The 14,611-nt window shown below is 34.2% G+C and overlaps 1 protein-coding gene across 6 annotated transcripts in view; it reads right to left on the reverse strand.

Annotated features, from left to right (window-relative positions):
- Positions 1-14,611, reverse strand: part of CDH18 (cadherin 18) — a 486,743-nt gene that overhangs the window by 367,609 nt on the left and 104,523 nt on the right. For 4 of the 6 annotated variants that reach the window (XM_017809412.1, XM_017809409.1, XM_017809414.1 and 1 more), the window contains exon 2: positions 12,782-12,879. The exons of the other annotated variants lie outside the window; for them this stretch is intronic. The gene's annotated coding sequence lies outside the window, so the exon portion shown is untranslated. The remainder of the gene's footprint in view (positions 1-12,781; positions 12,880-14,611) is intronic. 6 annotated transcript variants of the gene reach the window in all.

Consider the following 14,611-nt stretch of genomic DNA (forward strand, 5'->3'; position numbering starts at 1 on the left):
TATTTTATACAAATTATGCAAAAAATAAAAACAACTAAGCCATGTTCTTTGCTTCTTGTCCTTGTAGGATATAACCTTAACAACTGTCAGGTAATTTTGTTTCTTACCTTACAGTAAGTTATATTCTCCTCCTGCTGCTGATTTGCCTGATCCCTGCAGTGTGGATGATGATACTCTGTTTGCTATTACAATGTACAATGTAGGGAAGCAGTCAGACCAATCTTAGGAAATGCAAGTTCTTTTTCAACTAAGTGTATGGTGTTTGCTAGTGCGGCTGAAAACACAGAGAAATGGGATTTTGCCAGTGTTGAACAGACTGATGTAGGAAATCTCTGAGATGCCGACAATAATAAACACTCCAATTTACGGCAAACATATATGAGGAGATCGTCTGGGACTCTGGGCCACCTCAAAAAATGTGATTATTGCACACTATTAAAAGAACAATTCATTCACTGACCTATAACTTCACTCTTTCTTTACAGCAGACTCAAGGCAGTATCACACATTTACACAAGCAACCCTGATAAGATATTGCAGCAGCAAGATCGGGTTATTTCCCATAAAATTATTATTAGTCAGCAGAAGAAAAGTAAAACTAGCTTTAGGTGTTCTTTTTGTAACTAGAAACACTGATCTCTCCCAACACATGAAAACTAGCATGGTTTTAAACATTTAGCCCTTGTTCTATCACTAGCATATCTGCTGGAAAGTTTCTCTCCATCTTTCTCCCTTAAGTACTGAAAGACTGCAGTTAGGTCTTCCTGAAGTCTTCTCTTCTCCAGGCTGAAAAAACCGAATTCTCTAAGCTTGTCCTCACAGGAGAATTGCTCCATACCCTCTGATCATGTTCATGGCCCTCCTTTGAACCTGCTACAACAAGTCCATGCCTCCCTCTTCTTGAGGGCAGAGTAGAGGGGGAGAATCATCTCCGTTGATTTGCTGGTCACACTTTGTTTTGTACAGCCCAGGACACAGTTGGCTTTCTGGGCTGTGAGTGTACGCTGCCAACTCATTTTGAGCTTCTCATCAACCAAGCACTCCAAGTCCTCCACAGGGCTGCTCTCAATCCATTCATCCCCCAATCTGTATTAGTATTGCAGGTTGCCCTGCAATACAAGGTGCCCTTGTACAGCCAGGTGCCAGATACAGCACCTTGTACTTGGCTTTGTTGAACCTCATGAGGGTCACATGGGTCCACTTCTCAAGCCTGTCCAGGTCACTCTGGATGACATCCCATCTCTAAGGTGAGATGTCATATGCACCTCTCAGCTTGGTGTCACTCTGTTTGGTTTTCTTCAGGCAAATAAATTTGATAGCTATTTTTTGTCATTGTATATGGTATAGAAATGTCTTCTTTTCCCATGCGTTTTTTTTATATTTTACTAACCTTTCATCAAAGTGTCATGGTCTAGTTTAAGTGCATTTTTTTAGGGATATTCTAGGCTTCTATCTGGTTTTAATTTCCACTTCTGCCTGTCCCCTCTCCCTCAGTTTATAATTGCAGTTTGCTTTTTTTTCCCCTCTCTGTTGGGTATTTTCTTCAAAATTTTCGTCAGATTTCCAAGGTGACTATGGTAGATTCACCAAACTAAATATCTTATTACAATCATTTCTAATCACAGCAGAAGTCAAAGAAAGAAAACTAAAAAAAATTAGTAGATTGAAAATGCAATCTCTTGAACTAAACTCTCAAAATCTTCAATTGAAAGAAGAATTACTCTGTCATATCTAGACCTGCTTTCATCTGCTCTCCAGGTTTTTTTCTGCTGTGAACACCCTAAAGGCTATTTCTCCTCTGAGTACACAGATCTCTTTTTAAGCTGCCATCTTATACACTTAACATTCTGTGCACTTGAGCGCACTTATCATTTGCTTTTTGCTGCAGCTAAAAATAATGTTATGAGAATGTCAGTGTCTAGATGCCTTACCCACATATATGGAATAGGATCAGTAGGTTTTAGAAAACATTTATCAACATAACATTTGGAGTTTTCACTCTGCTTTCATTTGGAAACACAAGTGCTGCTAACAAATGCTTTTCTCTAGACAAAGTTTATGCAATTATTCAAATTGCTTTAGGCTATAATAGTTGTACTAAGCATTGTTCATTTTATTAATGTTGAATGCTGTTAACACCTTAATCAGTGATATTTTAATTCACTGCTTAGACAAAGATTTGTGAGTAAATATAATAAAATAAAGAAGAAGTGGTGGCTAATTTATTAGAGCCAGTCAAAAATATACATAGCTTGCTAAACTGATAAAGTCTTACTTGAAGCAAAATAATTCTGCTGTAGTCCAGACCACACATTGTATAATGTAATCAGATACTAGGGATTAACATACTTTAAAAAAAGTCATTGGCAAAACCTTTTTAAAACAAATATTTTCTGTAGAGGAGAGGAGGATGGAATTAGTTCATAATGTATATATGCTGCAAGCAGAAGAAGGAAAGAAATTTGAAAATTAAGTCAGAAGTACTTGGTTCTGGATCCTGCCTAAAATGGAATTTCTATGTACCTGAAATCATATCCCTCCTACCTCTCAAGATACCATACATCATTCTGCAAAATTCAAACAGTAAGCACGTTTTTTAGTATTGAAGTTCAATTAAGGTTATGAAAAGCACTGTCTTAAAGCAAATAATGTATTCCCTAAGGTATTCTAACTTATCTATGTTTTAGATTTTACCATATTTACTTAGATGGTAGTCCCTTATGCCTACTGACCTGGCTTCTGAAGTCTATCAATCCCTGCTGTCTCTTTAACAGACCTCCCAAAACATGACAGCTTTAGTCAAATATTCTGCTCAGTGGAATATTTGCAGATGTTTCTGTAATTCAAAATAAAACCAGTCTGTGATTTGAGTGGGCTTTTCAAAAAATTACTCCCATAGATTACCTTAATTTATACAATAATCTCCTGGCAGGAACCAAGTTTGATTTGACTGTCAGCATTACTATTTGACTTTTTTGCATAGAAGACTTAAAGAAGCAATGAGATTTCCTTTTTCCCAAAGGATTACATTCTTACCAGTATAAAGAAGATGGATAATAGTGAATATATAAGGAAGTAGCTGACACTGCCTCCTCTTCCCAAAGGAATAAATGAACATCATATTTTCATGTTTTTTTTTCTCCAGACTTCAATCCATCAAACAGCCTTCAATATCTAATCTTTTGAATAACAATAATAAATGTATTTAAGTAATATTTAAAAATTGCAACACTCCAAGTTTAAAAAGTTCTAAAATACAGAACATCTGATTAGCAATATTAAGTTGTAAAGAATTTTTTCTTTCTATTAAATGTGTGCTAATAGTGAAAATATTTTAATAATGCTCTCAGTAATGCTGCTATTCAAATAGTATAACTTTGGCCTCAGCAATAATCTGATAATAAATTTCAGTTAATCATCCTTATCTTGTAGTATAAACTATAAGGAGACTTGATCAACTCATTAAAAAAAAAAAACATGAAAATGAATATTCTGTACTCATTCAAACACCGCAGTCACTTTCCATTGTTTTTCTTGTACTTAAGTTGTTTAAGACCACCTATTGATTATTTCACTTGACCAGGATTCTAAACAGATTTAATATCTATTTATTTCAAATTATACATTTATGTACCTCTGATAAGAAAAATGTGAGTCAAAATCAAGTATCTAGAACAGATTATCCTGGCATTATTCACTGATTTTATCAACAGACACAGTGGTATTTTGAAATAAATGAGACTGATAAATCTGTCCCGTAAGAAGCAACACAGGAACAGACTTCAATGAAGCAAACCAACGGTGACATTCTGCTGTTGTATCTATGTGAGCAAGTTTGTCTGCAGTAATTAATGATAGAGATAAACATTACAGAATCTGAGTATAAAATAATCTTACAACAGAAGAAAAAAAATCTGGGGAAGCAATGGATTTCACTTTAAGCTATTAACTCTGTGACAATTCCGGCATAAGCAGCTGTGTTAATTTCATGTAATAATTTGTCTTCTGCTCAACCATAGTACATTTACTTCTTTTTGGTCTTATTCAAAATTTTCATTTAAAGTTTTAAAAAGAAAACTTAAAAATTGTTGTTAAACCCCTTATGAAAAAAAAAAAAGAAAAAATATTCCTTTATCTCATGGAAGACTTCTTATGCAGACTTTTTAGGCAGAAAAATGTTACTATTTCTCAAAGTTATACTTCTTTAAAAGATGACTAATAGTAGTATATCCTCCCAGTCACTGGCTCAAAAGTTGTAGATACATGAAATTTTAGCCTGGGACGTCTGCCCTCAGTGAACATATTTAATGCGTGGACATGGTCGTCTGTATGCTTACATCTGCTATGTGATCACTGTTGTCATTCACAGGTGGATTGGAAATTTTCCTTAGAGTATTCATGGCAAGCAACATGAACAATAAGCCAAGGCTTTCACCTTCTACCAGAATCACTTTTTTTGCTGCTTATAAACCACTGACATAAACACCTCAGTTAGCACAGTTAGAAAGTATGTTGCAGAAAGCAATATCTGAAAAGTAGAAAAACATGTAATGAAAAACAAAAGTCCCGCTACCTGTAAGCTTTGTTGCAATGGCACAGTAGAGAATAAAAATAATCAGTTTTGGTGAGAAGAGATATAAATAAGAAAGTATCAATATAATAGAGCACTCTACAAGTAAAATCTTATGGCAGAAAATAACATCAGAAAATAAACTTTATTCTAGAGATGAGGTACATTCTTCAGAGGACACATCTGAGTATTAGTGTTTCCATAAATGAATTTGCCATTCTGAATTCTTTCATGTCTGCATAATTAGACTGAGATCAGCGAACAGATTCTCAAACATCTTAGAACTGCAAGGTCTCAAAACAGGTTGAGTAAACAAAAACTATAGAAAACAAAATGAGCAGGGATCTGCTTGCAAAATTTTTGGTTACAATGTTCACAAAAAGGTCTGAATCTACCAGTGACGTTACATCAAGAGAAGCTGCAGTTTCAGAGAGTACATGGTAGATTGTGGTGTGAGCCATGTGCTTTTTCTTCCTTATATATAAAATTTCTATTTTCATCAATGTGGACTGTTTGATTCTGCAAGAGTATGATGATGATAAATCTCCTGAACTATTGTCACAGTTTCTGTCTTGATGTTTTCCAGACAAAAACAGCCAACGAACAGAATTAGTGTAACTGTGATTAACTTGAGGTGGGGAAAAGAATACAAAAGAGGTTAAACTACCTCTTCATAGTGAAAGTGTGCACAACTGAGGCAAAACCAAATTATAAGGGCACAGTGATGGCTAGAAAAAAACCCCATGAATAAACCTACTAAAACAGTTTTGGCTGACACACCATTTTCATTGCCTAAAAAAAAGTACTGCTGTTCAACACTGTTCCTACTTCATTGCATTTTATATTCAGAAGCCAAGCAACTTAATTCTCAGAGCACTGAAAAACAAACTATTACTATTGTTAATACTGTGACAGGTTATTTAGATCAATTTCTCATTCTAGGAGTCTTAAACATGTGTTCATCAGTGCTAAGAAGTTCATCAGTGCTAATGACTCTACACCACAGATCACCTTATGAAATAAACCACTTCCATACAAAGGGGAAAAAAATTGGCTATCATTCTGATTTAGTACAACTTTTCTATGGTTTGCTTTGGAATAAATGTCCTAACAAGACTAAGGTAGTACAGATCTCAGTCTTTATAATTCACATTTGCATTTTGGCTAGTACCAAAAATGGAAGCATGTAGAATCATTTCATACACAGCAAGGATACACAAGCAGAGCCTTACATGACTTCCAGAAGATAACTACAAGGACCACTGACTTTACATAGTAATCTTTAAAAAAAAAAAATATATGATAAATAATGCCAAAAAGCCAAGTACATTTGTGACTATCTGTAGAAGTCCAGAAGATAAGGGGCTAATGCACATGTCTCAAAAATGGATAGCCGGTTAGCCATGGAGCCAACTAAGTATTGTTGGTAAGAACACACAGTGTGAATTGGCAAGAAAGAGCAGGATACAGCTGGAGAAAGGGGCCATACGGAGGTAGGACAGCACTTTTCTGGGACAAAGGTTTTGCTTTAGCTCCTGCAGATAAGCACAACACAGTACAGAGCAAGTGCAGGAATGACGTTGAGAAGCGGGCATGGACTGTCAACCAAAGACTAACACAGTAGAGGGGAACAAGACCATTGAAGACAAGTGAAGGCCTCTGACCCATTTCCAGAAAGGTCTGAAGGTCTGGAAGAATGAACTGTGCATGATAACTAATTTGCATAGAAAGCCAGAAACTTCACTAGAGTTGAGGGGCAGGGGGAACTTATTTATTAAAAGGCACCCCCACAAAGTTAAGATGGTGTACCCCAGGACCCTAAACACCCCATCAGCTGCATCAACACTGAAGCCAGGCCTTGCTTGCTTTCTTCCTTCCTTCCTTCCTTCCTTCCTTCATTCCTGCCTTCCTACCTTCATTCCCGCCTGTCTTTGTTCCTGCCTGCCTCCCTCCCTCCCTTCTTCTCTTTTCTTTTACCCTACTCTTTATTCAAAATCCACTGCCTTGGGTTTGTACTATAAGATAAGAGACTAGCTTATATCAATTTCCATGTTGTGTTTATAATTTACTAATAAAACTTTCTAAGTTTTTGTGGATCCTCTGACTTTTTTTGTCCCTTTTTTGAGTGACTATAGGTATCTACAAATCTTGGGTTCTCTCTTCCCTTTCAGGGAAGGACACCACACTATCTCAAGTTCTACTGTTCAGGATCAACATCTTACCACAGAACATCTCTTAAAACGTACTACTAAGAACACTGGAAGAAAAGCATTTTTAACATGCATTTGGGAGAAACTAAGTATAGAAGGCTAATGAAAATATACTATATTTGAAATTAGGTCACAGCCTTAAAGCTGAATATTGATTTCAAAAGATAATCTGTGCAAAGAAACAGGACTCTGAGGAAAAGCAGATATCCAAAGAATTGTCCAAGAGGACTCTAGTTAGGAAATATTCCTACACAAGTGCTTGTACATGCAGCCTGAACTGAGTGTCTCTCTTAGTAAATCTCATCTTGTTTAAAAAATATTTTGCATGAGGTATACACCTATAACTAAAAAGCACATCAACATAATGATATAATCCTGATACTTCTGTTCATATTTGTTCTCTGACCCTCAGTGCCTCATAACTGTCCCTCACTTTGCAATAACCAGTGTGCTTCTTATTCTAAATCAGAAAAGTAATTTCACCAGACATATGTTGTAATTACTGTCCACAGAGCAAAGTCAGATTATTTCTTCAAATCCGCATCCAATATTTAAACATTGGATGGGCCAATTTACTTTATGGAAGCATATCATCTTTAATATGTATGTGACTAAAGATTAATTGTTATCTTTCCACAATATTTAGACAAGGTTAAGCACATATCAGAGTGAGCTGAGACAATCTCGTAAGGATATTTTCAGCAATTATCATAACTAGGTTCAATTCAGGAGTCCATCAAGGATTACTTAATTGTTTTTAAATAATGATCTAATAATAAATACTGCACATAATTAAAAATAAACAAAATGTGCAAATAGTCAGNCTCTCATTAATCTCTACTGTGCAACTCATCTATATCAACTAGTTATGTAAAAATGGCATGAAAAGCCTGAGAAAGTAACAGAATTTTACAATGATTTCCTATGCTAAGTACTCCTTTAGAAGCAATAAACATTGACAAAAAATCCATGATATGATGGTGGTAGTGGGATAGTCCCCATTCAATACTAATCAGTTAAAATTAGAGCAATCTGGCTCGGTTCCATTCTTCTACTTGGACTCCTCCTGATGTTCCAAAAGACTCAGCAGTTGCACCTTGTGTCAGTAGCCCCTCTTTGCCTGAAATTCTGTTAAATTCTGCCTGGAACCCAAAGACTCACAGGTCCAGTGAGACCACGAAAGAGCAAGGATATAATGAAAAAAATACTGACATATTCTGAGGTAATAAAGTGAATTTAATCTTCCTGTGATTTTTTTAATGTTTCTCATGTTATTAAGGGAAAGTGAGATAAAAAGGGACAGATATTCCTTAAAAACTTAAAAAAACTACAATAGTAGATTTTGTACCTTATTCACCTAGTTTGCTTCTCCATTTTTTTAACTGCTGTAACTCCTCTTCTCTTGAATATGCATTCTAACAGGAACATTCAATTTTTAATCTTACACAAAACCAAAAAAAAACAAAGCCCCCAAAGCCCCCCAGAAAATCCAGAAATCTGCTTGCTGCCCACAAACTGCAAAGACAATATAATTATCGTCCTTTAATAAGCACACAGATTCCTGTTAATACATTCCTAACAATTTTTTAAAATTAAAAAGTATTGTTCGCATTTCTGTGTAAGAACAGTTCTAGACAGATTTTTTTTTTGTCAGTAAAGACAGAAGGAATGCTTTAAATAATCAAAAGCTTCTTGTAAAATGCATCATTCTCCCACTCCCAACACACATTACAAATCAATATTCATTCTGTGTGTTTTTCCCAGCACAACCTCTGCACAGCATTCGAACAGTTTTTAATGAATCCTACACTCTATACTTTTATGTTATGGCTTTCTTTGTATATCCAGAAAAGAACATAGGAAGGAAAATTACAGCAGACAGAAATATAAGGTGTGTTAGGATGAGATAAGTTACTTTCAGAAAAGTAATTTCAATTATTACTAACAATTTCAGCCAGTGTTGCTCTGTAGGTTTCAAAGAGTACTTGTAAGAGCAAAGACAATGTTTTACCCACTGTCAGCAACTGTAGTTAAGCAGGAATTAGCTGATACAAACCACCACAGAGATGAAAATAGCATTTATATTGGGAGTGCAAAAGAAAATGAGATGCTCTGTTACCTAAATTAGTTGAATTAAATTTTCATTGGCCTTACTGAATATTAGTCACCCACACAGTTTGTCTTTCTATTGCAACCAAAATCTTTAGTTCTCATAGCATGTGAACCTCAAACCCCTTTCCTTTTAGAATTGTATACAAGATGTTAGCTGGGTATATTTCTTCAAAGCTTAAATACATTTCTGCTAGCTACTTTTCTTCATAAGTTCATTTTCTGAATATATTTAGTAAAATCAACTGATGAGTTTTGGACTGCGCCTGGATCTTGCATCATCAGAAAAAAGGAAATCAGAAAATCTCTTCTTCCTGCATCCCTTAAACATAACTGTTTGAGAAGTCTGGATATCAGTCAATTAAGTTTTCGCACATCATTTTTCTGTGAAACTACTACATTTTTAAAGACATGTGCCTCTTTATCGCATTTGTTTTCATATGCAAGGTGCCAGTCCATAATCTAGCACCCTTTGACACTCCTGTGACATATTTAATTGAAAACTCTTGTTAGAGTTCTTTCACCTATTATAATTCACCCATGCATTTTTTTTAAATTTTTTTTTTTTAATTTTTTTTTTAAAATGCATCTTGCTTTTTAGAATGTTTGCATTTCTTCAGGATGCAACAGAGCAGCTGTGCTACACACCAGTTCATGCCAATGCATGTTAGAGAATCTCAAACTATACTGAATCAATGTCATAAAGCCAATATAGCTGCCTCCAGACCAACTCATCCTCTCTAGCCAGTGGAGGTCCTTCAAACAGAGGTAATATGATGTATCTTAGAACCATAACAATTCTTCTGACGTTACTAGAAACCTACACCATAGAAACATATTTTCATTTCTTTCATGGTTCATTTGCCTTCAAACTAAAATGAGTGAATGCCAGCCAACAGCTACTTTTCCTTTAAGTTCAGGAAATTCAAGTTCTGCTGTAGTGCAGCTGATCATTTATTTTCTCATATTTTAGTATAATCTTTTACTTATATGCAAGTGTGTTTTTAGTAAAACAACAAATATTTGTGAGAGATGGATTATTTATTTATTTCCTAAAAGCATTATGACAGGTATTTACTAAGCATGTAAAACCTATCCTCAGTTCACTGAATACCAGATCTGTATTCAGTCCTAGAATTCAGTCCTAAAACTAACAATTAATTTAAATAGGAATTTTAACAATGACTCATATGGAAGTAGTTTTGTTCCTTTTGCAACTAGTAATGCAAGGTCCCAACCCCAAATATCTTTATTTTCATCTGAGTAAAAGGAAAAGGAAATATGAACCATGGATAAAAGGAACAAGGAGATATTGAAAACATACGTTAAGTGTTCAGGGACTCATACTACAGAAAACCATAGATAAAAAAACTGCTAAGACAATAGAAGACTTACACTGATTACTTATCATATGCTTCATTTCTTAATTAATCTACTAGTTGCCTAAACATACTTTCAGAATGCATAGCATACCATAATAAAAGTGATAAAGGTCTGTTTTGTTCAGTAACAAAGTATGTGAAAGGAAGTCAGCTAAATCTTATCACAGCAAAGCTTGTCTCCTGCTGACATAAAAGGGAACTGCACAGCTCTTCAAAGGCTTTGAAGATGTGCAGCATTGTAATATTAGTCAAAGAGATCGTGAATTTGTGAGTGTGTCATCTGATGAGTCCCCTATAACTGAATGTCTTTATTCTACCTCTCTGTGTTACAGTTTAACCTACTCAATGAGATCATGCCAATGTCACACCACTGAAGCAGCAACATCTTTAACTATGACTCACTGACATCAGTCACTCTCTTGGTTTTTTAGCACACCAGAAAAAAACTGGCTTTGTTCCCTATAAGAGCTTCTTCACTTTTATGTTAATGTGATAAAAGAAAATACAGAAGCAACCCCAAATTATTCAACAGTTAAAGAGCTGAAAAAACTTCATGACATTCAATGACATTGAAAAAACTCCTGTAACATTCCCATCCTTATAATATTATTCTCTAACTTGGTCATACATAACTGACACAATGCACACTGCAATTAGATGTAGTATGAACAAAATTATGTCATATGAAAAAATTAATATGATTTATGTTAAGTTTCTCAGTCTATGAGCAGGTGTATGACTGAATATGTTCCCTTTTTGGATATGTTGGAAGACAGGGAACGTGTAAGCATTTTGTGTAACCTTTTGAGTGACACAGATGTGCACTCGAATATAATAATTTCTGCACTTGTAAATTTCATTTAACTTAAAAACCTGTACATTCAGACTTCATTTAGAGTCTTAGAGGTATATAAAATCCCAAGCATGCCAAATTATTCCAGAGTGAGAATATCTGTACAAATTTGCTAGACAGCTAATGTGATTAAAAATTAACTCTTAATTCTTTGATTTTTCATACTTGATTCCTGTTTTATTTTTTTCCCAAATATAAGCCTAATTTTGCTTCCCAACTTAGAGTTAGATATTGCCTTCTTCTATGAGAACTAACTGAATTAAACATTTGAATTTCATCATTCCTCCTGACAAGTTAATCAATTCAATCAACATTTTTTTTTAGGCTTAAATTCACGAAACAGCATTAAAAAGTGGACATAATTCTCACTCTGTTATTTTGTAAGTTAAACAGTAATGAATGACATGATCAGTTCGAGCTATAAAATTCTAGAATAAATAATCTTGGTACTTGTTCCCTACAGATAAATACACTTTCATTTTTGATATTGCCAAGTGGTGAAAGAAGATTATATTGTTGGACCAACTAATTAGAAATTATTTTCATCACTAAAACTGTATTTTCTATTTCACCAAATAAAGAAATAAGCATTGTTAGATTTCATGGGCTGTGATTGTTTAAGAACAGAAGAATATTTTGTAAACAGATCCAAATACATATTTTTGAGACCAGTTCAAATACGGCGACTCAGACTGAATCAATTTTTTGAATTGAAAATTAATGTTTATGTATTCTGTGAGAGGGGAAAAAAAATTCAAAATCACTACATTTTGATGAGAAGTGACCTGGACAGTGTATCAATTCTCTAATCTCCACCAGCATAATTTTTAAAAGGTTAAATCTGTTATCTGAGTAAAATCTGTAAATACCACTTAAATGTAACAGCTAGTTCACCTCATTTTACAGTTTTATGATTTGAGGTTTTTCCTATAATTTCTCTGCTTCAAATGCTTTTCCCATCAACCCAATTTTCATCTTTAGGATTAGAAACAGAGTAAAATAACAGAAATGAACAAAAAAAAATTATGCCAGACAACACATATAACAAGATCAAAAGAGAATCTGCTTTTAATGAGTGGCTTGCCATTTGTCTAAAGAAATTAAAAAAAATTAAGATGATATCTTTGCTCTTACAAGTACTCTTTGGCATGAAGAACAAAGTATGTGAAATAATAAGCAAAATGAGAAAATCTGAAAATCAAACAGGTGGATGATAGTAGTAGAACCTCGTTGTTTTGAAACCATGTAACCATTTAACCATTTCTTAATCGTTCCAATGGGTACGATTAAGATTTACCTACATGACACCATTCTTGATCACCTTTACCATGCTAATGGAGCTACATTTTTAGACGATTTGTTCAATTCTTATTCCTACTTATGCTTCATAGTTTGGGAGTAATACAAGTCACTGAACAGCATTCGGTTAGGTGCTGAAAGGGAAACTAAGAAAATGTCTTTTTTTCTAAAATACTTATAAACTGATTTAAATGTGTTACAGACTTTAAAGAATCACCAGACATTAGAGAAAAACGTTTTTGTATAAAAGAAAGTCAAAATAATGGTAAAGTAATTTAAAAAAATTATTTATCTAAGACAACAAAAACATTTCACTGGAGGTGAATGAAAATTACATAAAACATGAGAAACTACTTACTTGATGACTAACCAAGCATTTAGAAATATCTTTTCTATCAAACAGTCTTGGGAGCTTCCACTGAAGATAACAGAAACCTGACAATTCAGCAGCTTTCACTGAAATAGAACAACAAAATTTTTAACATGATCAGAAAACAATGTTTTCCAAGATACTTATGTAGACAGACAACAGCATAGGTAGGCATTGGATTGTCCCTTGCAGCAGAACATGAAGATGTTAAGATGTTTTTTTCCCTGGTAAATCTATAGAGTCAGTACTACAGTAGTGTACAAATTTTTATTTTTAAGCAGCTATTCAAAATTGGAAATCTAATTGAAATAACTAAATGCACAGCAATGGCATTTTCAAGGTTTGTAAGTAGCTTGGGAGTAATACGTGAATTCATATCTCATGTCAAATTTAGGAAAATGATCTAATTTGAAAATCTTCTGATTAAAATCAAATTAGATACTTTCATAGAGAAATAAGGAAGCATTGATTCTGAAACTGTTCAGAAACTACAAAAAATACTCAAACGACAAAATAACCTAGTCCCAATTTTGCACAAACTTAGGACTGAATCTGTTTTAGAGAATACTTCTCTTCATTTACTTACATTACTTACCAGCCCTTCTCAAATATGCACTATATCTATATAACCTCATTAAACACTTTGACTTGTCTTTGCTGTTATCACCTAACTAATCTCACAGTGTATGATACTAATAAAACTAATAACCAAAGAAGAAAAAATTAAAGATATATCAAATCACCAAGAAGTTACTTTTGTATTATTCCTGTAAGCACCCTATCAGAAAATATGACGTCTGTAGATTTGTAATTAATGTGAAACCATATACAGAATCTAGTTATACCATGTAAAAACTGAAATAAACTTATCAATTTAATTCTTCTTTTTACTTCATCAGCTTTAATGTCTGTAGATCTATGGCACTGAAAGAGTAGGCCTTAAATGGAAGACAAATTAGTTTTAAAAAAGCATATGAGATAGAGCATTACTCAGTATACTGTCAATTCTACCATTAAAATATTTGAACTTCATTTACATAGAAACTTTGTTAGCTTTCTTAAAATGAACTGCTTGCTTTAACATACTCATGAATCATTCATGATAAAAAATAGAAAAATACAGGCAAGACTAACCCTCTGTTCCATATGCAGGTGGGGTTTTTTTGCCCCACAAGAAGATATCATTTCACAAGTCAAGAAACCTTGCTATAGATAAGCAAGTCAACAAATATACCCCAAAGTCCTTCCACAAGAATTTGGGTCAAGATATCAGCAGAGGTTGCAGAATTTTTATTACCATTCATTTGCCTCCTTGTAATATAACTGGTAAGTGTCAGAGAACTCTACTCACCCCAGAGAAACTACAGACAGTAACAGCTAGAATACCAGCAGTACCTATGTTGCACAGTGCAAGCCAGTTACAAATAAAGTGTCAACTGCCCCAGAACTAGGCTGCTGATTCTTGGTTACATCTGAGATGTGTCATCAGCGACATGACTTACTGCATGTAGGCTTGTAACTCTTCCATACAACAGAAAAAATATCAGTTTTGCTGAGTTTACCCTGTAAAAATATTATAAGATTCACAGTCCTATCTGTTCTTTTCCCACGTTTCTTCAAAATTAGGAAATTTCTTCATTGCTAAATTGTCTGGTTTCATATTTGCTGACTTTTTCTGGCTCACTTCCACTAATCTCATCTTTAACAATTCTCCTGAAGTCGCAAAGCAAGAGGATAGATTTGCTTTTAATATCCCACTGGGATAATTGGTCTCTGGCTAGTCTTACAGAAACTGTTATTGATAGCTTTATGAATTAT

This window comes from Lepidothrix coronata, unplaced genomic scaffold (genome assembly GCF_001604755.1).
Source record: "Lepidothrix coronata isolate B3197 unplaced genomic scaffold, Lepidothrix_coronata-1.0 Scaffold26, whole genome shotgun sequence".
In the NCBI taxonomy this organism is placed as follows: Eukaryota; Metazoa; Chordata; class Aves; order Passeriformes; family Pipridae; genus Lepidothrix; species Lepidothrix coronata.